The sequence below is a fragment of the Pezoporus occidentalis genome, unplaced genomic scaffold (genome assembly GCF_034315485.1).
Source record: "Pezoporus occidentalis ecotype Australia unplaced genomic scaffold, CSIRO_AGI_Poc_V1 ctg8, whole genome shotgun sequence".
NCBI lineage: Eukaryota > Metazoa > Chordata > Aves > Psittaciformes > Psittacidae > Pezoporus > Pezoporus occidentalis.
Window position 1 is genome coordinate 6,732,481 of NW_026916158.1, and position 27,064 is coordinate 6,759,544.

A 27,064-nucleotide genomic window follows, 5' to 3' on the forward strand; every position below is an offset into this window, starting at 1 on the left:
AAGACTAACATTCTGGGTCTTAGATCCTGCAAAGCCTTATCCTTGTGTTTATATTTAGTAATGTCAGTAATAGTTAGCCCTGTTGAGACATTACTACAATAAGTTTTCCAACTTTTTTTAAAGATATGAAAAACTGTTTGTATGTCCTAGACTGTTATAAAAAACTCCTCAGTCTTGGCAATGACTTCATTTATGCTCTAAAAAAAAAAAAAAAAAGCAGCAAACAGAAAACCCAAACAACCCCCCACCCCCCCCAAAAAAAAAGAAAAGAGGAAAAAAAACCCAAAACAAACCCAAACAACACCACAAAACCAACAATAACAACAACAACAACAAAAACTCAAAAGAAAACAATTAAGGAGAATGGGGGGGGGGTATTTATCTGGAAATACCATCAAGATCTGGAGCTAAAAGCAATGATGTTGTCTAATAGTGATTAAAACTATTGGTCTGGAGGAAAAAATAACAGCTGAAGAATGCACTTACTAATGTAAACCCCTCTGAAGCTGAAGTAGGAACTCCCTAGTGCCACCAGCCATTCCAGTTCTCCACTGTACGAATCCAAAGGGCAAGGATAGTGTCAGAGCTTTTGTTCAGTGTAACTGCAGTCTTTTTCATTGGATATAGCTAACCTCATTTGAAATCTTTAGCTTCCTCCCCCCTTTCACCTTCCCCCATTTGATTCATTTTTGCTATGAGTGTTAACCTTTAGGCAACTTTATTGAGTGGAATCACTTTTCATTTGATCCTGCATTTTGACAGCTTTCTGGGTTACCTGAATTTTCCTCCCCTGGAAAGGTTAAGTAGAGGTGACCTCAATCCCATTTTTCTTATTTCCCACTTCACTATGTTCTGGCATATCTCTCCTTCAAGGGAGAATTTGTCATTGCTGGTCTCATTTACTTTGTGTAATAACACAAAATCTGCTCTTTCTTAGTTCTTACATTTTCATCTCTACAGCTTTCCAAACTCCAGTAAGCTTATGTCCCCAGCCACTATCATAAATGCTTCTAGAACAATATGAGTAACAAAAATATTTGTTTTTAAAAGCATTGTTAAAACTGTACTGGAGCACAGTTCATTGCAGTTCAGAACACACTCTTTTGTGACAAACTTTTTATGTGGTTCACGGAGTTATGGCTATTCACCATCATTGTTATGTATTAAAATAAAGGAGTAAATAATGGCTGCATACTAATGCTCAGTTTGCTTTAGCTGTTTTGGCTGGCATGGAATTTGAAAAGCTTCATGGTTAGGAAGCATGGAAAAACATCTTTTCAACAGCCAAAAATTTCAGTTTCGTTTCTTGTACCTTTAGGGTAGTTATCTCTTTCTGAGCTGTTCAAAGGTGAAAGCACAGTAGAGATATGGCACTTATTTATACTGTGCGGCAAAGCTGCCTCAAGCCTTCTTTATGGTAAAACCAAAGGGGCCAGAATATATTCTGCATTTACCTTGGGACAATATTTTTTAAACACCTAAAGGTAAAAGTGAAAACAAACAGGAAAAATAAAAAATCAACACCTTTTTTAGCCTTGAAGACAGAGAGCTCGTAGACCACCAAGAATGAGAGCTGCAATAAACCTGTGAGTTTTATTGGTTACTGAGAGAAGTGAAAATGTTGAGAGGACAAAGCAGGAGATGCCCTGGTTGGAGAAAAACTGCTTTTGTTTGGGATGTTTTTGGTGTGCTGTAGTCCCTGGAAAATTTTAAGAGTACCTAAAATGTGACCTAACATTGTAGTTGTGATGTGAAATAAAAAAATAACACTATTAAAAATATGGGTATGTATGATCAAATACATATATGCACATACATTTCTTTGCCAGAAGGGGGTATGAATGGAGGTAAAACTGCTTGTCTGCTCGTCACTGAAAATAAACAGAATGAAAATTAGTTTTTGGCCTTTGCAGACACAAGAGGAATGTGCAACTGCAGCACAGCATCTAAGCTACAGCTTTCCTAAATATCCTGATCTGTTCTTTGAAATTTTGGCTATTGAATGAGCTTGAAAAACATGCAGCTTTAGTCTCTGAAAACTGTATGAGGAGGTCTTTTTGCAAATATGGACAATGAAAAGTTGAAATGGTGAGAGAATGAGATGGACAACTGCTAACAACTACAGTGGCTTTGTTTCTGCTTTGATACCCATGCACACAATTTTATCAGTTTTAAAAAAATTATTTTCTTTTCTCTCTTTCATGTAAATGTTGGACTTCTGCAGGGGCTGCAGGAATGAAGAGGTCTCTTGCTGTCATACAGCTTGAATGCTGTGAAACAAAGAAGCCCAGCAGAGAGATGTACTGACATTCACAGTGTAGCAACTGTCAAATAGTGTGCACCAGCTAATCAGCACTCAGAGCTGGTACTGTGGCATCCCGTATTTAGAAAATAAACTGGTGAGGCAAGTCAAAAAAATGAAACAAAACACAATAAATCTAAAAGGTATTTCCTGACCAGAATGTGAACTGCTGGCAGATGTCAGTTACTGTAGGTGCAGAGCAGCCTATCTGGGGCATTCTCTCAATATGATATAAAATGAAATTGTATTTATATTTTAAAATGTAATAATGTGTACATTTCTAAAACTATGAAAATTGCCTCTTAATGCATAATTGGATAGTCTAAGTGTGAACGATAACTCAATAGAAAGTGCAACTTTAAACTTATCTTTTAATTACGTATTCCAGGAAAAATTACGACAACATGCATTATGTATGACAGTTACCATTATTATGAGGAATCTGGAGTGGGTGTTTTCTGTTGAGGAGGAGATTCTGTTCCTTCTCTAGATGAATTTCTTTAGAAGAAATGGTTTAGATTTGGATGCAGACCAAGCACTGCATGTAGGGGAGATGAGCATTTGTAACACTTTATTTTACCAGATTCAAATTAAATTGTTATGAAATTTAAATTTCCCATTCACAATACAGACTACATGTCAAAAATGCATTGAGGTATCTGCATGTGTGCGTGTGACCACCACTGACTCCAAGTTAGACAAAATTATGAAGTTTTGATTAAAATTGATGTAGTTTAATCAGAATATCCATATCTGAATCAGTTATTAATCAGAATGGCCATATCTGAAATGGTCCTTCAGTTTTCAATAGAAATTTTGGCCAGAAGAGGTGATACAGGTAGAAAGTTGGACATGGATAAAAATGTATTTCATGTATTTATAAGACCTCGTTGATTCTTCCACTCTTTCACATTGGAAGAACTCCACTCATTAATGATATATCAGAAAGTTGCAAAATTTTCACATAGTTTTTATTCTTGAAGGATAATGGATGTTTCTGAAACAATACCAAAAGCTATTTGACAAAAAGAATTAAAAATAAATAAAAGAAAAAAGATGAGAAAGGGAATCTCCCCTGTGAATTTATGTCCTTTCAATTTATCTGGAAGCAAAAATGAGTTCTTGTGACAGGAGTGAAAATGACTTTGAATGACTCCTGAGTTAACCTCAAGGTATTCTGAATTTTTAATAGTGAATATATGGAATGGAGCATAAGAACTTGTTGACTGTTAAAAATAATATTCTGGGTTGTTTGGTTTTTTTTTTTCCTTTTGGTAATTGCTGGCCTTTGTTGTATTTTCTCTGTGGTTTTTCATCAATATGTTCAAGATTCAGTTACTCCTGGAAAGAAATTACACTGTAATAGATTGAGACTTGTGTATCTTAAAGATATTTATACAATACCTGGTTAAGTTAGGCATTTGTAGGATTTACCAAAGCACCTGCGCAGATTAGGTATATAACTGCTATAGTTTAATGTCCTCAGAGCTACATCTGAAGAGTAATAACATTTCCTTCAGCCATCCCTAAACATGCATACAGATGATAAGTTCCAAGCTCTATACTTTTGCAAGGATTTTGTTGCTTTGTAATTTTAAATTTGCCATTTAGACTCCTACATGATGAAACTTGGTACAGTCTTGTTGGTTCTGAAATAATTGGCATTGGTTGGCTCATTCAGGGCAGACCAGCAGTGTGTGTGATATTTTCTAGATACAAAGACCATTTCTCATCTCCCTCATTTACTTTTGCTGGCAGGTATCCAGGCTGAGTAAGGCTATCAGTGTGCATGGAGAAAACCCCTACCTTCCTGCCCTTTTAAAATACCTTTTAAAAAGAATAATTTTATTATAATAAGGGAAATGACATTTCTACCAGCCCTTTCTAAGCAGAGGCCCTGCGGGGAGCTTCAGGACATTTGATCTAAGCTTGTCAGTGTGAGCTGTCTTTTGCCTCTTTTTTGACCACTTGCTTCTAATTTGGTTGGACTCCAGTAGTGTCTTGGAGCGAGCAAGGCATTTTTTTGTGACAGCTATGTTGTTGCCATCCCTTGACTCATTGTCCAAACAGTTGACTGCACTTTTGCTTCAGTACAAGTCATAAATAATGTTGTTAGTAGTTTAAAACAGGTAGATCATTTGTAATAATAATATATCTAGATGCCTTAGTTCCTAAATCAAAGCATGCTAATCAACCTATGACTGGTACATTGTCTTCCACATTACAAATGTTAAATCTGCCTCACTCCTGAATTCTGGCATTTATGAAATTAAACCTGGGAATGTGCAAATTTCTGACAAAGAGACTGATGCTTTTAACTGTGTCTCTCCCATCACAATAGTTTTACCAAGCATCAGAGTTGCTAATTAAAAATAAAAGGTTTTCTTCTGTTTGACTGAAACTTCATTTCTGCTTCTCTAATCTTTTTAAGTAAAGCTCATTTCTTGCATCAATATGCTTCTAGTAATGCATAAAAACTACAGAAGTCAGAATATGTGCAATTATATTGATAGTCCTTTGTATGTGCAAATTGTGATTTCAGTTTGCATATGGTGAGAACCCAAGTAGAATATTATTGCTTGTTGAATATTGCCCTCATCTCTGAAATACAGTGTTTTAGTATTCATGCTGATGGTACTGATTAAATTTGAAGAGCCTGCAACTGCCTTGTGCTCCATTCAGCATTTCTTTCAAAGTGTAAGAGAACTAGTTCATCATTCTTTCCTACTTTTGATTAATTATTTGAAATCTTCCCTTTCTCCAGCAGTATGTAAGATGTTTCCTGTTTGCTTCCAGTGGTTCAAATTCTTCAAGCATAAGAATTGAATGCCATTACGGTTCAGCTACAAGAGTTTTACATTAGCTAAAATATGAAAAACAAATTTATAGTAGTTTATATAAAGACAGACATTGTAAATTGTATCGGTGTGTTGTGTTTAGAGAAATCTTTCTTTCTTACTGTCCATTTTCTCAATGTAAAATGATTCTTTTACCTCTCATGAGAGCATGTTCCATTCAGGGAAATGCATTAGAGCTTAAATTATTCAGTGTACTTTGTTTTTGATGTTTTAAGATCAAAATCAAATATAGCAAATAAATCTCTTCTTATATTTTAACAATGGAATAAATATGGATATTTTGCCACTAGAAATTATGCTTCTTTTCTGTTTGTTTAGCTTTTACTTTTCAAAGTAAAACGGGACTTCCAGTTTTTGCTGCATTCTGACTTCTGTTTAGGTGTGACTTTTTAGCCTAAGCTTAGAAAGATGTGTTACAGAAAAAGCAGTATGTTTTTCATCCTCCCATTTCTTTACAATATATGTTGGTATATACTTGTTGATGAAAGAGAATAATATACATGCTTTGTGCCATATTCTTCATAGTGGATTCAACAATATTGTTCAAAGTAATAGGAAAACAATTTGAAGGAAAATCTTTTGCTTATAATAGTTAATTCTTTGTGTGAATAAGAACTCAGATTGCTATATGGATAAGACTTCTACTGTGCTCTTTGCATAGAAGCTTGCTTTACAATTTGGACTGTGTAGATCTAAATCTGACCTTTCTATGCTGATGAACTGTGTATGAGTAATCAAGGCTCCCTTTTTCTAGTAGCCAGTTGGTATCCGAGATCCCCATCAGAATTGTGTTACTGTAAACTGAAGGCTATTTGCAAGAGAATGCATTAAGCAACTTCTGACTTTCCTGACAGTATTTTTAGGGAAAACTATACTTATTTGCCACTGTCAGTAGATCTGAGGTAATACCTAGGGGTAGGCATGAAAATTTGAGGTTGGATCCTGCTACATTGTGCACAAGTACATTTACAAGCAGTTTCTTCTCTAAAGACCTCAAATATTATTGAAATTTTACAAAATGAGTAAGCTAAAACTCTTCATAGTAACATGAAGTCTGTGATGGATTTTTCAGTAAAATTGACTGGCTTTAGAGGAGAATGTGCTACAGAGTGCCTGGTTTCTCTTGGCAAGGAAGATGACAGTGTCCAAAAAACAAGGCAGAGTGAGAATAGCATCTTGTGTGCTTCTAGATCAGTCTGAGATGCTCATGCTGTGGCGTTGGACCACAACCTTTAGCTGAGGTTTAAAGAAATTTTCATAGGCAATTCTAGACTTTATGGAAATATCTTAGGTTGTGAACGAATTTAGAGACTTGATTACCCTCCCCTTCTGCAGACTTACGAGCAGGCGACGTTTGAGTTGTAATCCCTGTGTTAGCAAAGCCTCAACTGAGAGCTGTGGCATGGGAACTGGGGATTATGTCCTGCCTGTAATATGTCATAGCAGCTAATTTTAATTGAGAATTTTTGGACTTTTCACTACAGATGTGTTTATTTCATGGACATAAGTACTGGGATTCCTGAGATAAAGGTGCTGGAGATGGGAGTGCTCTGCATGTTGCTGCCATGTTGCAGAATTGGCTGTAATGACTGTCAGTCATGTTATTGCCTTGGTTTTCTTCCTTTCTCTGTTCTTTCATTTAAACAAAATTTGCTGCCCTCGAGTATCAAAAATCAGTATTTCCCTGTTTAGATTTAACTTTCTCTTCAGAGATGACACTACTAACTCATGTGGTGTCTGTTAAACAGATTGTTTGTTGTATTTACCTTCATTTACTTGAGCCTCTGTCAGTTTTTAATCCTTCTCTGACCTTCTGAGAGTTTATGCATGGTGTCAGAGCTAATAATATCTGCTAAAACAGGCATCTGCTAGAAATCATGTGCTGTGCTACAAATCACTCTAAAACAGGTTTGAATTTAGCTGGAAAATTGAGGAAACACTGTTAATGTAACATATTAGCTGTCTTCCTAAAAGAATAAAGAAGAAGTTGATTTTTATAGGACTGGTTAATAATCACCTTGAAAGTACAGTTCAAGTACAGGAAGACACTTAAAATACACAGTGATGGCAACAGGCTTTTTTTGATGTTTAATTTTTTCCTTTTCTAAAACCTAAAGAAAATATTGACATTTTTAATTAAGAATTGTCAGGGAGAACCAACTACTGCAGTTACATGGGGAATCTAAAAAAAAATCATGTGCTGATTTTGGGCACAGAAGACTTCTGAGCTTTGCAGAACTAAACTACCTGGGAATCTAGCCCTTCTTCTTCTTTTTTTTTTTTTAAACAAGAAGACAAAAAAAACTTTTAAGACACTGATCGTATTTATGAGGGTGAATAAAACATGAAGATGCAGACTGTGTTTTTGTTCAAGTCTTTGCATTAGATTTGTATATAAAATTCTGATGAAGAGGGTCTTCCCCTCTGTTTTTTTCTGTGCTGTGGAAGCGTGCTGGTTTTGGCTGGGGTAGACTTAATTTTCTTCATAGTCACTGGTAAAGGGCTGTGTTTTGGATTTATGCTGAAAACACTGTTGATAATTTGGGGATGTTTTAGTTACTGCTGAGCAGGGGTTGCACAGTCAAGACCTCTACTCTTCCCCACCCCACTGAGAGTAGTCTGGGTGTGGATTTAGGAGGGGACACAGCTGGACAGCTGATCCTGACTGACCTAAGGGATATTCCAAACCATATGGCTTCATGCTCAGCATGTAAAGCTGGGGGCAGAAGGAGGAACGGGGAGTTCAGGGTGATGGTATGCCTTTTCAAGTAATCGTTAGGTGTGGTGGAGCCCTGCTTTCCTAGGGATGGTCGAGTATCTGCCTGTCGATGGGAAGTGGTAAATGAATTCCTTGTTTTGCTTTGTTTGCAGGCATGGATTTTGCTTTACTTATTAAACTACCTTTGTCTCAGCCCACGAGTTTTCTCACTTTACTCTTCCAGTTCTTCTCTCTCATCCTACCAGGGACAAATGAGTCAGCAACTGTGTGGGACTTAGTTGCCAGTTGTGGTTAAACCGCAACAGAGAGTAGAGAAAATAATTATCTTTTGTGGAGATGTAAAAAATACAAAAGCAGAAGAAGGAAGTATTACTGCAGAGGGCTATGGGTTAGCACAAGACAGGATTTGGTATCCTCTGCTTTTTAAGAAATGGAACCATGTTTCTGTAAATAGTTCTGCTCTGAGGGTCTTGTAGATTTGGTTGCATTTAGGAAGAGTAATTTTGTTCTGCCTTCTCCTAGGAGATGACCCTCTGTGATTAACAGGCAAAATATCAATAAATTGGTATTTGGGAACAGCATTTGGTAAAGCATAATTTACAAATTCTGCTAGTTATTGGTATTTACCTCACTTCTTACTTTACTTACACAATGTGCTTTACTTGTTGTAAACTTGTTTGTATTAAGAAGAAATGTCAATAGATGTTTGAGCCCCAGTACTAAAGAGTTCATGAGACCTGTTCACAGGGATCATACACCTAGTCTTGCCATGGTGGGCCAGATGTGCTCTCAGCTCTTCTGAGCAACCAGCGCTAGTGGTATGTGGAATGTGGAAGGGATGGGGGACAGTAAACCATTGAGCAGTGAGCAAACGTTGGCAGCTGGCAGGTGGCAGACATGTCTTCTGCTTTGGTGCATGAGGTTTCCTCCTTGCTGTCTTCCTAGCTTCGGGCCTGCTGGGGGTGCCCTGCCTAGTTCATCCAAGGTGAACCATTCCTGCCACAGCTCATGGAGGAAGTGCTCCACTGCATTCCCCTTGGAGACAACAGTAATCAACAGGCTGGTAACTAGAGCACAAAATGTGAACTTGTGCACAATAAATTGCGTGTGCTGTGTGTGAAGCTTGCTTGGCCTGATATGAAAGCTGCAGAATTCTTTGCTTAGGACTGTATTTTGTATTACTACGTATCAATTTAAAGATATAACTTTTGTCTTCATGGTAGATATGTGTTTGGAGATGTATGTATGGGTCTTTGCAGCATGGATATACAGATGGAGAACTGTAACGGCTGCTGCTGTCAGTGGAGCATTGTAAAGCTTTCACTCTGCTTTGCACTCCATTTAAAAATCTTTGGCAATGTCTTCTGGGCTGTGATTTCTATAATAAGTGTTTATTACATTTATGAATATTTATGCAGTATATGAAATTTGAGAAGAAGGGAACTGTTAAAAATATTTCAAGGTTGAGTGTATATATAAGACAAACAGAGGGAACATTTCATTTGATACATTTAGTTTGAATTTGCCATTAATCAAAAGTTTAAACAGTTATAGTGATTAGTGTGCTTCTGGTTCCTTGGTATTATAAACCCCTTGAAAACAAATGAATGGTAGTGGCAGATTAAAACAATCAGAGCTCCTATTCTGGTCACTAAATCTCCAGCACAGGTACTCAAATTACAGCCTGCTTTCTGCAGCTGCCTTTTCATTTTCATTTTTTGTAAATCAAAGTATTCCTTTCTTTTCTTTTTCTTTCCTTTTTTTTTTTTTTGTTAGTTTCTAGATTACAGCCAGTGAAAACTCAGAACTGATAGCCTGCTTCCCTTTGCTTTAACTTGATTTAAATTATTGTCTTAAGAAAAATGTTGTATGATGTGACATGTCCCTTCCTGGATCTGAACTAAGAACTTGTTCGGCTTTGAAAAAGTGTAAATCCAGGATAATTCATCTATTTTCATTCAGTTAAATTAATCCAAGTTCATAGGTTATGGGGAAAAGTATGGTGCTCTCAATTGGTGGTAGTGTCAGAGTCAGAAGAAGAAAATGAGTGGGAGGAAATCTGGTGTAGGAATGGAGTGTTTGAGGTTTGGTGCTAGAAGAGCAGACCCCTGGGAAGCATGTAGTAACAATAGTTCCCTCTTGTCTGGAGCAGCAAAGTACTTGAGAAAAACATGTAGGGCTTGGTCCCACGTATGCAAATGTTTTGTGATGAGAATGAAAAATGTGATTTTGACAGGATGTATAGAATCACAGAATCATAGAACAGTTAGGGTTGGAAAGGACCTTAAGATCATCTAGTTCCAACTCCCCTGCCATGGGGGGTCTGTATCTAGAAAGCAGTACCCTTTAGCAAAAATGGGGAAAGCATCTCAAGCTTTCTTTTTTTCCTATAGGAAGAAATATATTTCATATGGAATAGTTTTTATTCTCTTTACCACTGTTGTTAAATTCACTGTGTATTCAGTATATGATTCTGCACGTATTTTTGTTGTCATGCAAAGCCTGCTTGCAAGTCTGTTTTCTGGAGGAAAGGGAACCCTATCTGACTACAACTTCTCATAAATGTTCCTTTTTCTGGCTCTGGATTTAATGATGTTTTTCTTCCTGTGTTTTATTTATTTATTTCTGTGAGGCTCACAGCTTTTTTTTCCTCAGTCAAACAGCTTTTCAAATGAGTTTTTTCTGAGCTGCTATTTTTCTCTCTGTGTTACTTTCCTAATGATTTATTTTCCCCCCTCTAAGTCCAGGTTCAACAAATTCTCTATTTCACAGTGAAATACCCTCTCATTTCAAAGAGGGATCTGAATGAGGACTCCAGAGCTCTTCCTTTAGAGGTCAAGAGTCAGAATCAGAGTTTATTCCCTGGCCTTTTGTAAAGATTTGCATTTCTTTATTAGACTGAGCAAATCTTGCAAATCTAAACAGTGTTCCTCTTGCTGTGTTTTCCTGATGGAGCACTTCTGAGACCTGGCACAACCCATTCAAAGGCTCCTTGCAAAGGGACCCTGTGGAACCCACCCAGCCTTGTGTCTGGGGACATACAAGATCTCTCTGGCATGAACTCAGTGACCCTGCAGAACAGCAGGGGTCTCTTGGACAATAGTTTGCTGGCAACTGAAAACTCATTCTCAGTTGAGTATTTGATGCATACTTTGTACTCAAAGCACTTGTCGTATCCCAGACTGTCCCCTTGAGAATCATTGTACACAGTTGCCCCAAAACTACTCCAGAGCACACTTTTACAGGATGTGAAATCACTGTATAAACCTTCAGTAGTCTGGATAATAGCATACAAAAAAGCCTGCTACATTACAAAGATAATCTGTGTATGGAAGTTCCCTTCCTGTTTGCTCACTGCAGGCCATTTCTCGTTTCTAGGTTGTTACTCATGCCAATAAAGATGTGCAAAGAGTGAGACATAGAGAAGTGCTGCTAAAATACATGGTTGCGGGCTGTGGGTTAAGCTCAGGGGTATGGACAAATAATCCCTAAAGTACTGGAGCAGTGATTATGGTTTGTGAAGCTTGCTGTGCGTGAGCCATGTGAATGGTCCTGTGCTAACACAATAAATGCAGAGGTTTTTTTGTGCATTGAAATAAATGTCTGGAAGGTCTCATACTGAAATACTGCTTTAACCAGTGTGCTGCCAAAAACCCTTGACTCATGTAAATGCCATATTGGGGAATAAGTGGAATAAGTCTAATGGAATAAGAAAATGTGCTCAAGGAATTTCTGGAAGTCGCAGTGAGTGAAGAAAAGATGTATTTATTTCGCAGTTCTTTCTAAGGCTGAGTCATGTTCCCTCAGTTTTGAGCACATAGTGGAGTGCTTTTGAGCAGTGAGTTGCCTTTGAGACATTGTTCTTGAACTGATTTGTCTGTTCACTTAGCACTCTAGACTATAGATGTAAAATTCCTTCTAGGTTAAAAAAAAACAACAAAATAAAGGTAAAGTTAGTTGTGGACTTTCCCTGAGAGCCTGAATGAGCTGCTGCAGTCCTTTGCAGTTCAGTAAGGGTGTGTGTGCAGTGGGAAAAACAAGAAGCTCTTCATTTGATGAAGACAGAACCAGTAACAATACTGATGGTGTCAATGTGTAAACTTTTCTGGCAGCATGTTTTCCTTCTGCTGAAGGATTACGGTCTGTGTGAAGAATTATTCTAAGTCAGCAGCTCTCTTCCTATTTACAGATCATGCTATTTAGGTCAAGAAATCAAGGCTTATGTTTTACAAGAAAATAGTAACCAGAGTGCAGTGTCATTAGCGCCTGCTTCTAAAAGTCCTCCAAGGGTTGATATGTCTGTTTTCTGGCCAGTACCACTCTGTCTCTCAATAGCTTCAGATCTGTGCAACCTTTTAATGTGGAAATTACTTAAAAATAAAAACTATTTTATTTTCTTTCTCTCTCATACTTCTGCCATTAAGACAGGGTGACCCCACTGTGCTTCAGAGAAGTTACTGAAGAGCATTTCTAATGTAATGTGGTTTTTTTCCTTTCCTGATTTATGTGAAAGAGCCACAAAGTGTAAGATATTTTTGTTCCTGTTTGCAGTAGGATTCTGAAATATAATTTTCTTCAGAAAAACTGCATTGCTCATATGTTCATGTTTCTTGCCTGTTGTCAGAGGAGACACTTTCACATACACTTACACATAGATACATACATGCAGATGTATGTTTAACTAAATCCTTACAAGTAGCTCCTTTTTTTCTGATTTGATATATGAATGGATAAATATTGCTTAGTAACTGCTACTATGTACATATCAAATGCTATCTATATGCCACTACATGTACAGCTACACACTGCTACATATTGTTGCTGTAGCACCAAGAATATCTTTCAACAAACATTTAGTTTGTAAGAGTGTGGAACTCTTTACTAACTCTTAATTTAAACAGCACTTATTTTATGCATTGGTATGCATCGCTGAAAGATTTTTTAACTACATATAGCTTTTGAGATCTCTTCATGAATTATAAAAAAAATTTTTTTTTTCTTCAAGGATGACTTCAGAAGCTTGTATTAATTTAATTAGGGATGTTATCGTTATGTATTTTACAAGGTAGGAGCAAAACTTTGGTTGTATAAGGCCATTCAAGAAAATCTGCAGAATTGCTGTAATTTTCCATTGATTACACAGGAATTTTTCTCAAGGGAAAGATGGATTTCTTCTTCTTTCTGGTTTAATTTCTGATGTGACTAGAAAATTTAGGGAAGCGTCACTTTGGGGATCTCTACCAATCATTTACACAGGTTTTGAATATATCCTAATACTGTAAGCAATGCCCTTGGTGTATTAGAATAAAGAGATTATGATTGCAAAATAATATGGGAAAATATGGGAAAGCATACTAGGAGTGTAAACGTACGTAACACTAAATTACAGGGCACCCCTGAGGGTAATCCTCACCACCCTGAGGATTGCTTGCAGCGAAATAAGCAGGTTCAGTGCTGTGTTGATGCACATGTGTTGCTGCTTTCAGGGCTGGGCTTGGTTTGGGAATTTGTGCAGAATTTGCCATTTCTTCAGTGTAGGAATGACCAGTTTTAGAAACGCATGTTTTTAATATGCAGATGTTTACAAGATTAACTTTTGTATCTGATCTCAGGCATTTAATCAGCTGCAGGGTGTCCCATGCACAGCATAATGCATATTAGCTTTTTTTTTCCATTTAATTTTTTTTTCTTTGCTTTGTTTTTTGTGTGTGGGTGTGTTGGTGTTTTTTTTTTGTTTGCTGCACTTAGCTGAAATTAGGTTGAGTGATAATAGTGCCCGCAAGAGGCATTTTGCTATAGTCTATCCCAGATGAACGATTAGGGTGATGGATTAGACTGATGGGATCAGATGATTTTTATTCTGATACAGGCTTTCTTAAGAAAGGCTTTTTAGCAGCCATTAGAGCTGAGACAACAGCATTTTTAGTCCATGAGAAATTTGAGTAATTTCAATATTTTATTCCCAGCTCAGGGCAAGAAGTTGAAAAACCCAAAGATTTTTAAGACACAGAATACTTATGAAGTTTATCCAATTCTATTGAAATGTTAAGCTGAAATAAAATATTTTCATATTCTTAAACAGAAATACTTCTATTTGTTCAGTTTATTCAAAATGATTCTTTGAGAGGGAGCTTTCACCACTATTGAGCCTTCTATTCAGGGAAAAACATCAATCCACTCAAGTTCTAGTGATAACTTTGGGCACTGGATGTCTCCATTGGGTGTCTAAAAATACACGTTTGGTACATGGACATGGGCAATAACACAGTTAATTCTTTGCTTTGTAGGGGAGGAATTGTGATATTATGCCTCAGTGAAAATGGTCAGGGGGATGTAGGGTGCCACTGTTGCCAGGGATATCAAGCAGGAGACAGGTAGAGCTGAAGTAGGTGGCTGAGATACTTTGATGCTGGTTTAAAAAGTAAAATATATGTGCATTTTCTGTGAGAACTTTATTCTAATAATGACATATTTGTTGCCATGGTTTGGTTTACTCCAGATGCTCTAGGAAGCGGCACTGGTGACTGCTTACTTGCTGTCTTTAACCAGAAGCTGTTAACTGTAGGAGCTCTGAGAACCTCTGGAGTCTACCTACCACTCAAGCAAGATTTGATATTGCAGCATTGTGAAAGTTCTCACTGCACATGCTCTGAAACACTTTGGCATATCTTTATTTGTGCTTAGTACTCTGGCTTTTGGTGGAAACTGAATCAGAAAGTTTATTGTTGTAATGTGTCTGAAAGTGCCAGCAACGCTCCTTTCTGAATGCCTCTGTTAAATGCAGCTCAATTCCTTGTTTCAGTCTGTTGGCAGTGACTTGGTCAACTATTATGTTTCTCAGGATATATTTATGTTTTTTTTTTTTTCTGTGCCTTTTTTTTTTCTTTTTTTTTTTTTTTTTTTTTTCCCTGTGCAACAGCTGTTTAAGCAGCATTTCTCTTGGCATGGAGGTAAGGAGTTGAGCACTAACAACTTAAAAGTCGAGTCACTGTCAGAAGAGTGAAAAGACCATGGCGTTCTCATTTACAGTTGTAGCAAAGCACCCCCCGAGCACTGTGGGGATGAGGGAGGGTCCTGATGGGAAATAATATGTTAGTTGTTTAATGAAATAACAGCAAATGAGGGACAAGGAGGTACAGCTGGTAAATGGATCGAAATCATGCGAGAGAGATGCCATCAGCCTAGGACAGCCCATAATTTATCATTAGCTGCCACTGGTGTGTATCTATCATGTATTTATGGTTGCTGCGCATGAGAGCTATTGTCCCCCAGCGCAGGAGAGGTGCAGCTTTACGGATGTGAGAATTATTGTTTCTAGAAGAAGGTGCTGCCATCCAGGAATGTGGAAAAATTACTCAGTGCAATTAAGGACAGCCCAGCAGCCTTTATCTGGCTTTAGTGTAATTGCTGAAGAGAGGCTTTTTTTTTCTTTTGTTTAGTTCTTAACAGTAGATTTGATTCAGCAGTGGGCTTTCAACACTGTGGTGTTTTGTGATAGCATTTTGGTTTAATCTTGATTACCGCATGCCCCTAGAGTCATTTTTGTATCTTGTTGCTTCCAGTCCTGCCTCTGTTGTGGACTGGAAAGTTTCTTTTATCTCTTTTATAAAATATTAACAATGAAAGGAATTTGAGAGGCAGTGCTGCCTTATTGCCCTGCTTTTTCCATCTCTAGCACTGTTGCCCTCTAGGGGAAGAGTTTTGTCTTGTTTTGGATGGTTTCCTGAGTTAAGGTAAGCCTTTGGCTTAGATACAGTTCCCTGGTTTTCACAGATTTTGTATTTGATTTTCAGGTGAACATCTGGGCTGCATCAATGAAAGTAAGACACAAAATCCTCTGGGGGGGGTGTTGGCCTTAGCATGACATTCCTCAGTTCTCTGTTCTTTAAAAAGAAACAGCAGTATGACTCCATTTCAGAGCGTTGTGAGAATAGATGCATGGAGAGATTTGAGTTGCTCAGATACTACAGCAGTGTGAGCCATGTAGGAAAACAGAATATGCTTTTAGATGTTTGTCTCAGCTTGTGTTTTGTAACAGATTCCTGATAATTAGGTTTTCTGTTCAGCTGCTTTTTGATAGGATTATTACTTGCCCATCATTCTTTTCTTTTTAATAGGCATTTTTTCCCCCTCTTCATGCCTTCCATCTTTTCCTTTTCCCTTCCCATGTACACTGTGCCTTGTGCTGAAATCTACTGGGGAATTATTAGGATTTTTTTTTTTTTTTCATATTTATCTACCGATAACTTGTTCTTCATTTGGTGATTTGATCAATGTCAGCTGTTTGATCAGTGTTGACTCTTTGACTAGGGGCATCTAAATTATATTTAGCCAAATCTGCATGCTAAGCTTCAGAGTTTTATTGCTTTTTTTTTTTTTTTAAATCTCCTTGGATACTCTTTTGATGGAATCTTCTGTTTATTACCCCTTTCCCTCTTGTTTGTTAAGTACCCTCTCTTTGAGTGAAGCATTTTCAGAAGGCTTCAGTTGTACTAAGATTTAGTTTTTTTCCTTGACAGCTCTAACTTGATGAGACTATTCTCTTGGTAGAGAGGAAGACACAGCTTCATCGTAGTGGGAAGAGGACAGGAGAGCTCAAGCCCAAGTAAATCTACAGCTTAAGCCATCTTTTCAGAGGAAAACTCAGAGTTGAGGAGGGAGATGAAAGGCTTGCCTGTGCAAGTATGAGATGAGGTCAGCAGGTGTTGTATTCAGAACCATTCTCCTCCTATCCTCAGTATTGTGCACTTAAAAGAATTTAAATTTTGCTGTTCACAGTATTTGGATGTACCTCCAAAACCTCCTGTAGGAATTGCTTACAACAAGTGCTTCATTATAATTATGACAATCTAAACATTTCTGTTCTTTGCTATCACTGGCAGTACTACGGATTCCATTGCTTTAGTTTAACATAGATTTCCAGCTTGTGTTTTCTCTCTCAAAGCCCATTGCACTCATTCTTGGGAATATCAAAGCACCAGGCTGCTGCCACCAGACTGTGGCACCTCTTCATGCTTTACTTCAGCACTTCAGTAGATGAGAGACACCCTGAGTCCATCACACTCTTTTGAAAATTATTGATTTTTATACTGCAGACAACTTAAAAGTTACCAACTTTAATTAAAATCATCAGCTTCTATTACCTTTCCCTTCAGTTTCTGCAGCTTTAAAACATCTCCATCTTGCTATAAACTCAAATAAAAAACCTAATTTTAGTTACCATTGAGAAGAAACCCTTAAGCTCAGTACCAAAACATAATCCCTTCTTCACTGGCAGGCCTATTTATTTATTACCAGCCTTAATCACTTGAAATCTTTGGGAGGCAGCTGACCCAACCAGACCAGCCCAAGGTCCTCAGTCCTGCTCTGGCAATGCTGTGGGAAAAGGAAATGAATTTCATTTTAAAACCCATTGTGTGAATGTGGTTTTGTCTAGACTGCCTTTAGAGCTGTTGTGTGTAGAAGGGGAGTCTGGCAGTGCCCTGTGGTGGGCAGATGAGCAAGGTCAGAAGTCCTGTGGGTCTTCACTGTCTCTCTCTTTGTGAATAATATAATATCATTTTGTTTTCCTTCCTACATATAACAGCAGAAGAGCCTCCTTTACAAAGTTGTAGAGGAAATTTGATAGCAGCTATGCAGCCTAGGAAAAGAAAAAAAATGTGGACGTATGTCATATTTGTAGATGAATTCTTCTTTGTTCAAATACATGACTAATCTTTCCAAATATTGTCTTTAGGTTACATGCTGTTGCCAGTTCAATACTGCCATATCTGTGAATCAGTCCTTATATTTCTTTCTAGTTCATTTGGTGCTGTAGGTGATGAGATTGGTGCTTTTTTTAAAAGAAAATTTTTTTTTTATTAAGTCTTCAATACGTTGGCCTTCTTCAGGTTCTTATTCTGTCAATATAATATTTTTCCTTATGTTTCTAGAGTGTCCCAAATTGCTCATAGACTCATACTGATATCATTTTCCTTTCTACTCTATTTCACATTTATATCCTTCTTTAGGTGCTATTATTCATGCTCACAGGTTTTAGTGTTCCATTTTTGCTGACAACTCCCAAATCTATTTTTCGGTACCTACTGACCCAGTGCTGTCTCTCCCTTTGCTGTGTGATTGTCTTTATGACATTATGGTTCAGAATAGATGTCATCAAACTTTTTTAAGTTGGATTCAGACAAGAATGAATTGTAGCTTGAAGAGCTATCTCAATATTACTTTATATTTCTTATTTGCCATTGACTTTGATGGATGCATGGAAAGTCTTACATGCCTCACTGTAAGATCTGTAACTAAAATATATTGTTATTGTTTCATCATGGAGGTCTTGATAGCAATTAAGTGTTACAGTAGATGGTGCATAATCATATAGAGCAGGGCCCTACAATACAATTCTTACTATCAAATTAACGCACTTAGACAACTGGAATGGATTCGGTAGTTAAGGATGCTGGCCATGCAGCTCTCTTGTTAGTATCATGTGTCTGTTGTGAAGTCCAGCTCAACAAAAAACTTCAAACAATTCAGGAAGCAGCTATGGGCACATAAATTAAGCACCCAAAATTACATGCCCAGCAGTTTCTGTGAATGCCCACCTCCCCACTGGCAGCTGTGAACCGAAAGAGAAATAGCATCTGCAGAACCTTGCAGAAGTACCTGCAAAACCAGGAGTGCTGAGAGGAAACACCTGAGTTGCCGTCAGAGAAAATTACAGACAGGCTAGGTCATATAGAAGTGTATTTATGGAAATATGAAGCACTGACCAATATGCTTAAGATGCATAACAATTAATGGAAACTTAGCAGCCTTTTATGACACATTGCATATTGCCTGAAGTCATTTGGATTTGGCTGTACAGGGAGAGACAAGATGTCTGGTTCTGTGTGACTTCCTGCTTAGTCATTTAGGAAGACAGAGAAGTTTCATGGATGCTGCCTTTTGAACTATCTTGCTTAAAAAAACCCTCCACAGCTCTAGTTTGTAATGCTAAGGTGATTAAAACTGAGTTCTACTTTATGATTTCCTGTGTGGTTAAATTCTGAATTGACAGTAGTTTTCTTCAAATTTTTAACTTTGCTTCAGTCTTTACCCTTATTTTCTCTTTTACTGATCTCTTCTGTATCTCTCAAACCTGTACTGTTCATGTACATGTTCTGTATCTCTCAAACCTGTATGGTTCACACAATTCCTTATCTCATCACACCTATTGAGAGACCTCTCTGCTGATTTCACTGAAAAGAATGCTTGCACATTTTGCATAGTAATTTTTTCCATCTGGGGGTTCTCTCTGGTTTCCTAAGTCTGGGGTTTAGAGCTAGTTCCTTTTGAAAAGGAGCTGTTACATTCATATGCTTCATTTAACTGTTCTTTAGATTTCTGCATTGTACTTCTGAACATCCAAGTTCAGGATTCATTCAGGCTTTAAAATATTTCAGCATGATTTACAGAACAGTCTGAAATCAACCCACTGTTGAAACACCAACATTGGCCCAGTTTATAAATTTTTATTTTCCAAAGAATTGTGCTTAAAGTTAGGGACATCTCTGCCAGCAGTGACAAGTTGAATGGCAAAGGAAGTTAGACTCAAGAGGCGAGAAGTTCAAGGTTATTTTACCCTGTTATTCTGAGGAAACCTGGAATGCAGATGTTGTGGCTTGTAAGAACTGGCCTCATTCTCCTCATTAAAACCTGGCGTGTGTTGACATGTGTAAGCAGATGGCTGGAAGGCGGAGGGAAAACACTTAATACCTGGGAAAAGTTTACAGAAGAGCTTTTCTTTCAAGAAATAAAGTGAATATCAGGAGTTGTCCCTACAGGGACATGGAGCCTGCCTCATGGGAAGGGGACCCAAATCATGGAGGGGCTGCAATGTCTGGGGTAGTAATGTGGAGGCATTACTGAACATTCAGCCTTGTTAATGGCATTCACATCCTTCTCGCTTTCTTTGATTTTAATCTTTGGGTGTATTTTCATTTACTTTTTGTCTTCTGGCCTGTTTGTTTAGTTTTGCATTTTAAGTGATTATTCCCTAATCAGATATTTTTTTGAAACTATCTGTAGCTTCATGTTGTTTACAAGGAAGATGTTGAGCATTGAACACTGGATGCCTTTTACCATCTTAACCTTAATTTCTTGTATGTTTGCTTGTATTGTTCCAGAGTTAGTTGTTTAATGAGACATCTTGAGCCACACAGCAGTTGAGCTTTGATCATTTGGGACTGAATAGTGACTACCCCTGTGAAGCCACAGCAAGTAAGCCAGTTCTGATTCTTTTGAGTAGCTGTAGGGGTGAAAATCTCTCAGTGGTATCAAAATATGTTGTTCCCTTCAATTTGGTATAAATTAATTTACTAATGTACTTAACACTTTCTCTGAGATAAGTGGTAGCTCCTCTATCTTAACTTCTCATTAATTTGCACAAAAATTATAACACACTGAACATTTGGCTGCTGAGAATTTTCTAAAATGAGTATATGGTAATTGTTTGTAAGTCCATGGAATTTAATTAAACTGTGTTTAAATGTCTTAGAAACTGATGACTGAAAATCAACTAAATAAAAATGTTTACACATGGGCACATAAATATGCATACGTGGTTAGGAAGCAGGCTGTTTACAATGCTGGGCTCGTCTGTTTGCAAAGGCAACATCTAGTACAGCATGTCTCTGATAATTACATTTTGGCTTAATAAACAGAAATGGGAAGGATGCTTTTTTTTAGTTATATTAATGCTTTCTTTTTTGATGGATCTCACTAACGTGGTGCAGAGAGAGATGTTTAGTTTTTATATTTCAGGGGCAAGTGTAATAACTAGATTTTCAGAAATGGTGGGTGTTAAAAGAAGGAACAAGTTTTCATTCTTTGTGTAAAATGTAAAGCATATTTCAAACCTGCTCTATCCTCGTGAGATTTCTGAAAGGCACATTGAATTGATTGTACATCAGAAGCATGTCTTACTTTTATTTGTCAGTTTTCACTCTGGAAAATTTTGTCCATATCAAAATTATTACATTGATATGTCACTGATATGTGTATATCATATATATGAGTATATATATATATATATATATATATATATGGATATTATTTACAGCCCCCCATTACATCTTTTCTCTGTGTTTGTACTGCACTTAAGGACACAGAACATCTAAAATTAGTTTTCATGTCTTGCTTATGCATGAAAGAAGCAATGTTTACATGAACGTGAACGAATTCATGTTTAGCTTCAGCACCAGCCCTCTAAGTCTGCACTGTTCCCTGTATATCCACTGGGCAGCTGACCTGCCATAATTACTGTGTTGCAGTCATTTTGATGTGGTGACTCATGCACATACAGCTTTTCCCCAGTTTAAAGATCTTCATCTTGTTCAAAATTTTGCCGCAGGTGTGAAGGAAGGGACTGGATCTAGCCCAGGAAACTTTATTTTTCCTCTCCCTTTTTTTTTCTTAACATTTGTAAAAAGCCATGCAAGGTGCGGCTTTACACACACTCCTAGTAATGGGGTTTTGACAGTCTTTAAAATGCTTTGCTAAAAAAAGTCCAGTAGAGCAGGACATTGCCACGGATTTATCCACGTAAATTGGATTTCTGGATTCAAATTAACTTTTCAGAAATGTCACAAAGCAGTCACAAAAGAAATGTAGTTCTGTTCTGGTTAGACAGAATTTATTCCTTGTTGTTATTTAAAGAAAGAAAAAAAAAAAACAACAAAAACCCCACAACAAAATAAAAACAAAAAACCAAAACATTTAAATCACTTGCTTCAAGACACAAACAGTGAATTTTGCAGCAAGAACAAAATCAACCTTTCGAAGCAGTCATAACTCTTTTCACCAAAAGAAAATGAAAGGGATCACAAACTCTTCCTGGAGAGTTTAGAAGTATCACTTTTTGACTTGATTCTTAGATAATGGGAAATTGTATTGACCAGTTCAAGCTGAGTACTTGGAAGGAATGCTGGAGCCTCCATCATGGCCTATTTTTATTTCACACTAAGTTTATTTATAGCTGAGGCAGAAAGTTGCAATTCTGCAGCCATAGACTTTTTTTCTTTTTTTTTTTAAGATATGTGAAAATCAGTGAGCTGTAGAACACTAATGAGAAGATGCAGTGCCTTCCTGCACAACAGCCACGGTAATCTGTGTGATAAATAAGAAGTTACTCATAGACGCCTCTACTGTTCTTTTCCTCTTCATTATTACCATGTAGCAATTTTTGTATTCTGTTGGGATTTGAGCTGCAGGAACAACTGAATGGCCTGAAGTTCAACAGTGCTGCTGTGTGTACATACATATGCATATGCATACTTGGAGAGAGACAGAGTATGCTGTTGGCTTCCTCACTTGTCACCTTTCATGTCTGGGTCTCCTTTTTAAAATATTAGACCAATTCTTGATGTTCAAGCATCAGCTCTGTAATTTCCTGAGTCATACCCACCTGTCAGGAGCTGGAGGAACAATGCATTAATCTGGTTAACAATAGTTTCCACAATACAACAACCCCTTGTACAACACATAAGAGGAAAGAACAACTGACAGCTTAAAAGCGGTAGGGAAAAAGGTCTGTTCCTGTGTTGTAAAGGCCTGAAAATTTGTGTCAGAGTCATTTCTGCATTTCTATAGAGCCCCAGTGAATTCTCTGCTCCTGTACAGTGACTGCAAAACTAGAGCAGTTAAAAACTTGCGTAAGATGTTTTTTCCAAATAATAATGGATACCACTCTGTTTGCTATAGATCTTGGTAAGTAATTTAAAAATGTATTCACAGGGAAAAAAGTGGTTAATAGTGTTATTTCCAAATTTTAATGATATTTCTCAGGGGCACAGCAATGCATAGTGATATCTTTTATTATCTCAGTAGACAACTTGAGCTTACATCAGGAGGAATTTGGATTAAACCAATGCCCTCTCTGAATCAAGGGACCTGGCTTCAAGAAATGCTGGGTGGGGAGAAGAGGAGTTTTCTTGGCATTTGTTATTTCTCCTGTGTTAAGGAAAACTTAGTTGCAATTAAGAAAATGAAGCCCAGTGCATGATGCTACCAGCATCAATCTGGGGCTGTTTATACATCTACACTAATTAAGAATTGAGAAGATTTCTTCTTTCAAGCATGCTGTTGACAACAATGTGAGTTCACAAAAATCAGAACATAAAATTCATAGCATTGTGCTTTCAAAGCACACACTGCAGCAGGCACAGGATCCTGGGCAACTTTCTAATGTGTTTCTTGTGAATTGAATCAATAAACTTAAGTAAACAAAGCATTGAAAGCAAACAAGAAGCCAGGGGTAATTTTAGGAAGTTTGTCAAGGCTTCTGTTAAACTGATGGAAATTAAATGAGTTGGCTCCAGTGATGAGCAGGGAAGATAGCAGAAACCCTATGTAGGGAGTTAAAAAGAGGGTAAAGGTCCCAGAAAATGATTTGTTTTATAACAGAATAATTATATTCTTTATGTGATGAAAGGATTTGAAGTCCTGACTGTTGCTCTGAACTTAACCTGAAAGTCATCTTCATTCCATGGTATATGACCTGATTTTTTATTTCTCTCCCCCCCATTTGAAGACGCTACAGCCAGTGCAGAAAGGTAGCTGTGTCCAGCACGTTAGCAGGACACACATGGTCACAGTGCTTAGAAAAGCTTCTGATCATGGCCAGTGGATATTTTCGGGGCTAATTAAATGAACTGATGGCTGCTTAGTGCCACTTCCTAAGTCCTTAGTCTTTCACAGGTGTTTTAGCTGATTTATCTGCCATCATGAGGAGATGTGGCTCTTGAATAAGCATCAAATGTACATAAACTGGTGGAAATTGGTGAGATTTTGGTCTTAGCCTATGTCTTCATTTTTTTTCAATCTGCTAAATGCATTAAACAGTGAACTCCAGACAAGCTGCTGTCCCTGTCTGCTGGCATTTCAGTCCTGCAAAAATGCTCTGATATGTCAACACCAAGAGCAAATACAAAGAAAAAAAATATTTAGTTTGCTTTATCAGCATTATTGATTTCTTGATAGAATGTTCGGAAGATATCTTTTTTACATCAGAAAGGAGCCTCATGTGTTTCAGAAGGCTTTAAGCATGTGCCACACTGAAGCAGGTCTCTCTGTCCCAGACCTTTGACGTTTGAGGGCTGAACACTGTTTTCAGTGATAATCACTTGCATGGTAGACAGCTTGTGTGGTAGGTATTCTGTGATTCTACTTATACTCTGTGCTTACAGTTTTGTGTGTTCATGGGGAAGATACCTGCAAACATAACTACCTGCCACTTCCAGTCCAGTGCAAGCAGACAAATATATTTTCTGAGGTCCTCTCTATTTGCCCTTTGCATAAAAGCAGCACAGCATGCTTTTGCTACTGTAGACAACACCCATCTGCTATGCGCCTTAGTCTAAGTTAAATGAAGGAAGGTTGCAGATATGAGGAGTTTGGGTTTTACTCTCTTGTTGCTACATATTGCCTTGGTACATATTGCCTTGTACAGCAGAGTGCAATCAATTCCCATTTCATTTCCCGCTCATCCCCTCCACACACTGCTAGATCTGGAAGATGTGCTCACTGCTGACCATATAAATGTGCTTTACCTTCTCCTGGCTGCTAAGAGCTTGTAGGAAGATTCATCTGTTGAAAGAAGTTTCACTTCTATTTGAGTCCTTGAAAATTCATATCCCTTCTGAAAAAGATACTAAACTAATGCTACATTTACCTCACTGTGCACATGCTTTGCATGTTTATTGCAGATGTCTATAAAGTGGTGATCCTGATGTTGTTAAATATTTAACTATGGAAGAATTAAAGATGATCTGAATTTAAAAACTTTGGCCAAATAGTCAGTTAAATGTTTGGTGGAACTATGTATGTTGTAAGAGTATTTTTAATTTTTAGAATATTTTCCTTCTAAGAAACTCAGTCTGGGTACAGCAAAATTTGTCAGATGTCTCCTCTATAAATTCAAGGATAACAGAATTATCCTGGGGTATGCATAATAAAGTTATAGCTCCCATCACCAGAATGCAGCTTCTTTGGAGGTAAAAACAGCTAAACATACATCACGACATTACAGGGGAGAGGGGGAGAGTAGACATTTTTTCTGACGCCAAGAGACTCAAGGGAGCTCAGACCTGTTAATACAAGTACTTCTGAGCCCGCCTTCCTGGTAGTGAGGCTGAGAGATTCATATGTGAGCCAGGATTACATTTAACCTGTATTTCATTAAATATGCTGCTTTGCTACCACTATCTGTTCCTGACCCTTGCGAACATATGAAAAGGAGTCTTAAAATTAACTGTCATAGCTTTATGCTGCTGCTTTTGCTCTTTTTTATTTTCTTTCTTTTAAGGACTTGCAGTATCAAATTATCAAAACCCAACTTTTATAAATAAATTTTTGGAGGAGTGGGTTGTGGGGGGTATTTTTGTGCAAATATCTCTTCAGGATTCTGATTTGTGGTCCACCAATAAAAAAACAAAACAAAACAAAAAAGACCCCAACCAATCCCTCCCCCCCCCCCAAAAAAAAAAAAAAAAAAAAAAAAAAAACAAAAAAAACAAACCCAAACAACAACAAAACCACACAAAAAACCAAAACCCAAACAACAAACCGAAAACCGACCAACCAAAGAAGCCCCTTTCAAAATCATAGGGAAAGCTGCTGAGTTTTCAACATCTAGATTGAGATGACTTTTAGGGTTATACCTCAGCATTTGTAACTTAGTAACTTTCATGGTAACAAGAAATTAGTAAGTAATGGAAATGGTTAAAATTATTTGAAATTCAGAGATATGGAATCTTCTGAATTTGTCTTATGGGATCATTATCACAGCTGTTGGGAGCTCTCATTTCACGAGTAAGAGTCTGATTTTGTACAATTTCCTTTTTTGACTTCAGTGGCTCAGGATCAAGCTATGGAGATTTGAGATAGAAGCCCTGTTGGAGCCCTATCTCTATTGGAGACAGAAGTGTTATTTTTGTCAATAGCAATCATTGGTAATGAGATGTATCTCTTGGTTTCATTTGAATTTTAAAATATGTTTAAAATTATTTTTAAAACTTTATCACCGGTGTCTGAAGCTAAAGATAAGGCACAAAGTATGAGACATGTTTGGAAACTATGCTTTTGAGATAGACTAGATAAAGGGTCTGACTGTAAGTGGAAGAATGATGTCAGTGTCATTCTAGTAATTGAATTAGTAAGTAAATATGCAGGTGATTAGAATTCTCAGTGCTGTTAATTATTTCAGCATTTCTTCCTGCAGTATGGGAAAAATATGTATTACTTTCACACTCAATTTCAGTTCTGTGAGTTAATGGCTTTCCTTGCACAAGAAGAGAGATAAGGGGATATTCATTGTTTGCTTTTCACTGAGGGATAAGTACTTACTCTAATAGGTTTCTACTGGTATATTACTGGGCTTTGTGAAAAAACTAGCAATTCTCCCTGTAAATTGGCAGTTGAAAACACTCGTTGAGGACTTATAACTGTATTTTTGTTAGTGTTTTAATGATACCATTGCCATTATTATGAAAACAGTTTATACCACAGTGAGTTTTCTTGAACGCACTTAAATTTCTGTTAGAAAAACACTTGTTTGGCCCTCCAGAGCCCGGGTGAGCCCTCGGTGGCTCTTGGCCAGTGGGATGAACTTTTGAAGTAGCTGCAGGGAACATGGAGAGAGTGGTGGTTCCTGGTTTTATTGAGGGGAGCCTTAGGTGACAAATTTGTACATTACAGTGGACGGACAGATTTCCAGCACCATATTCTGTGTATATGTATTTAAAAATACATATATAGAATGCCATATACACTGGTTAGGCTGTATCACAATGGAGATATCTGCATGCTTTCTGCATTTTCCTGTGCTTCATTGTTTTACATGGAACAACAGAAACAGATTTATTCATGTATTAAGCTGTATCAGTGGCTAGTTTTCATAAAGTATGAGACTACAATATTACTCTGAACTCCTCCCCAATCCCTGATCACAAATGAAAATAGGTTGCTTATTCAAGTTTATGAAATGAGGGGATCCAGCTCATTATTAATAACCGCAGACCTGTCAGACATTAAGCGCAGATGCAGTAATGAGCACATTCCCTGGCAGACTGACTTTCACATACAAAAACCACTCCATGTATTAAATATACACTTGAGAAACACTATAGTAAATGTTCCAGTTGTTTCAGTCAT

At 37.4% G+C, this 27,064-nt stretch overlaps 1 long non-coding RNA gene across 1 annotated transcript in view; it reads left to right on the plus strand.

Moving 5' to 3' along the window:
* Window positions 1–22,286, plus strand: part of LOC134155703 (uncharacterized) — a 92,254-nt gene extending 69,968 nt beyond the window's left edge. Inside the window, exons 2-3 of the long non-coding RNA XR_009961685.1 lie at window positions 20,041–20,134; window positions 21,948–22,286. This is a non-coding gene — a long non-coding RNA (uncharacterized LOC134155703). The remainder of the gene's footprint in view (window positions 1–20,040; window positions 20,135–21,947) is intronic.
* Window positions 22,287–27,064: the final 4,778 nt, after the last annotated feature.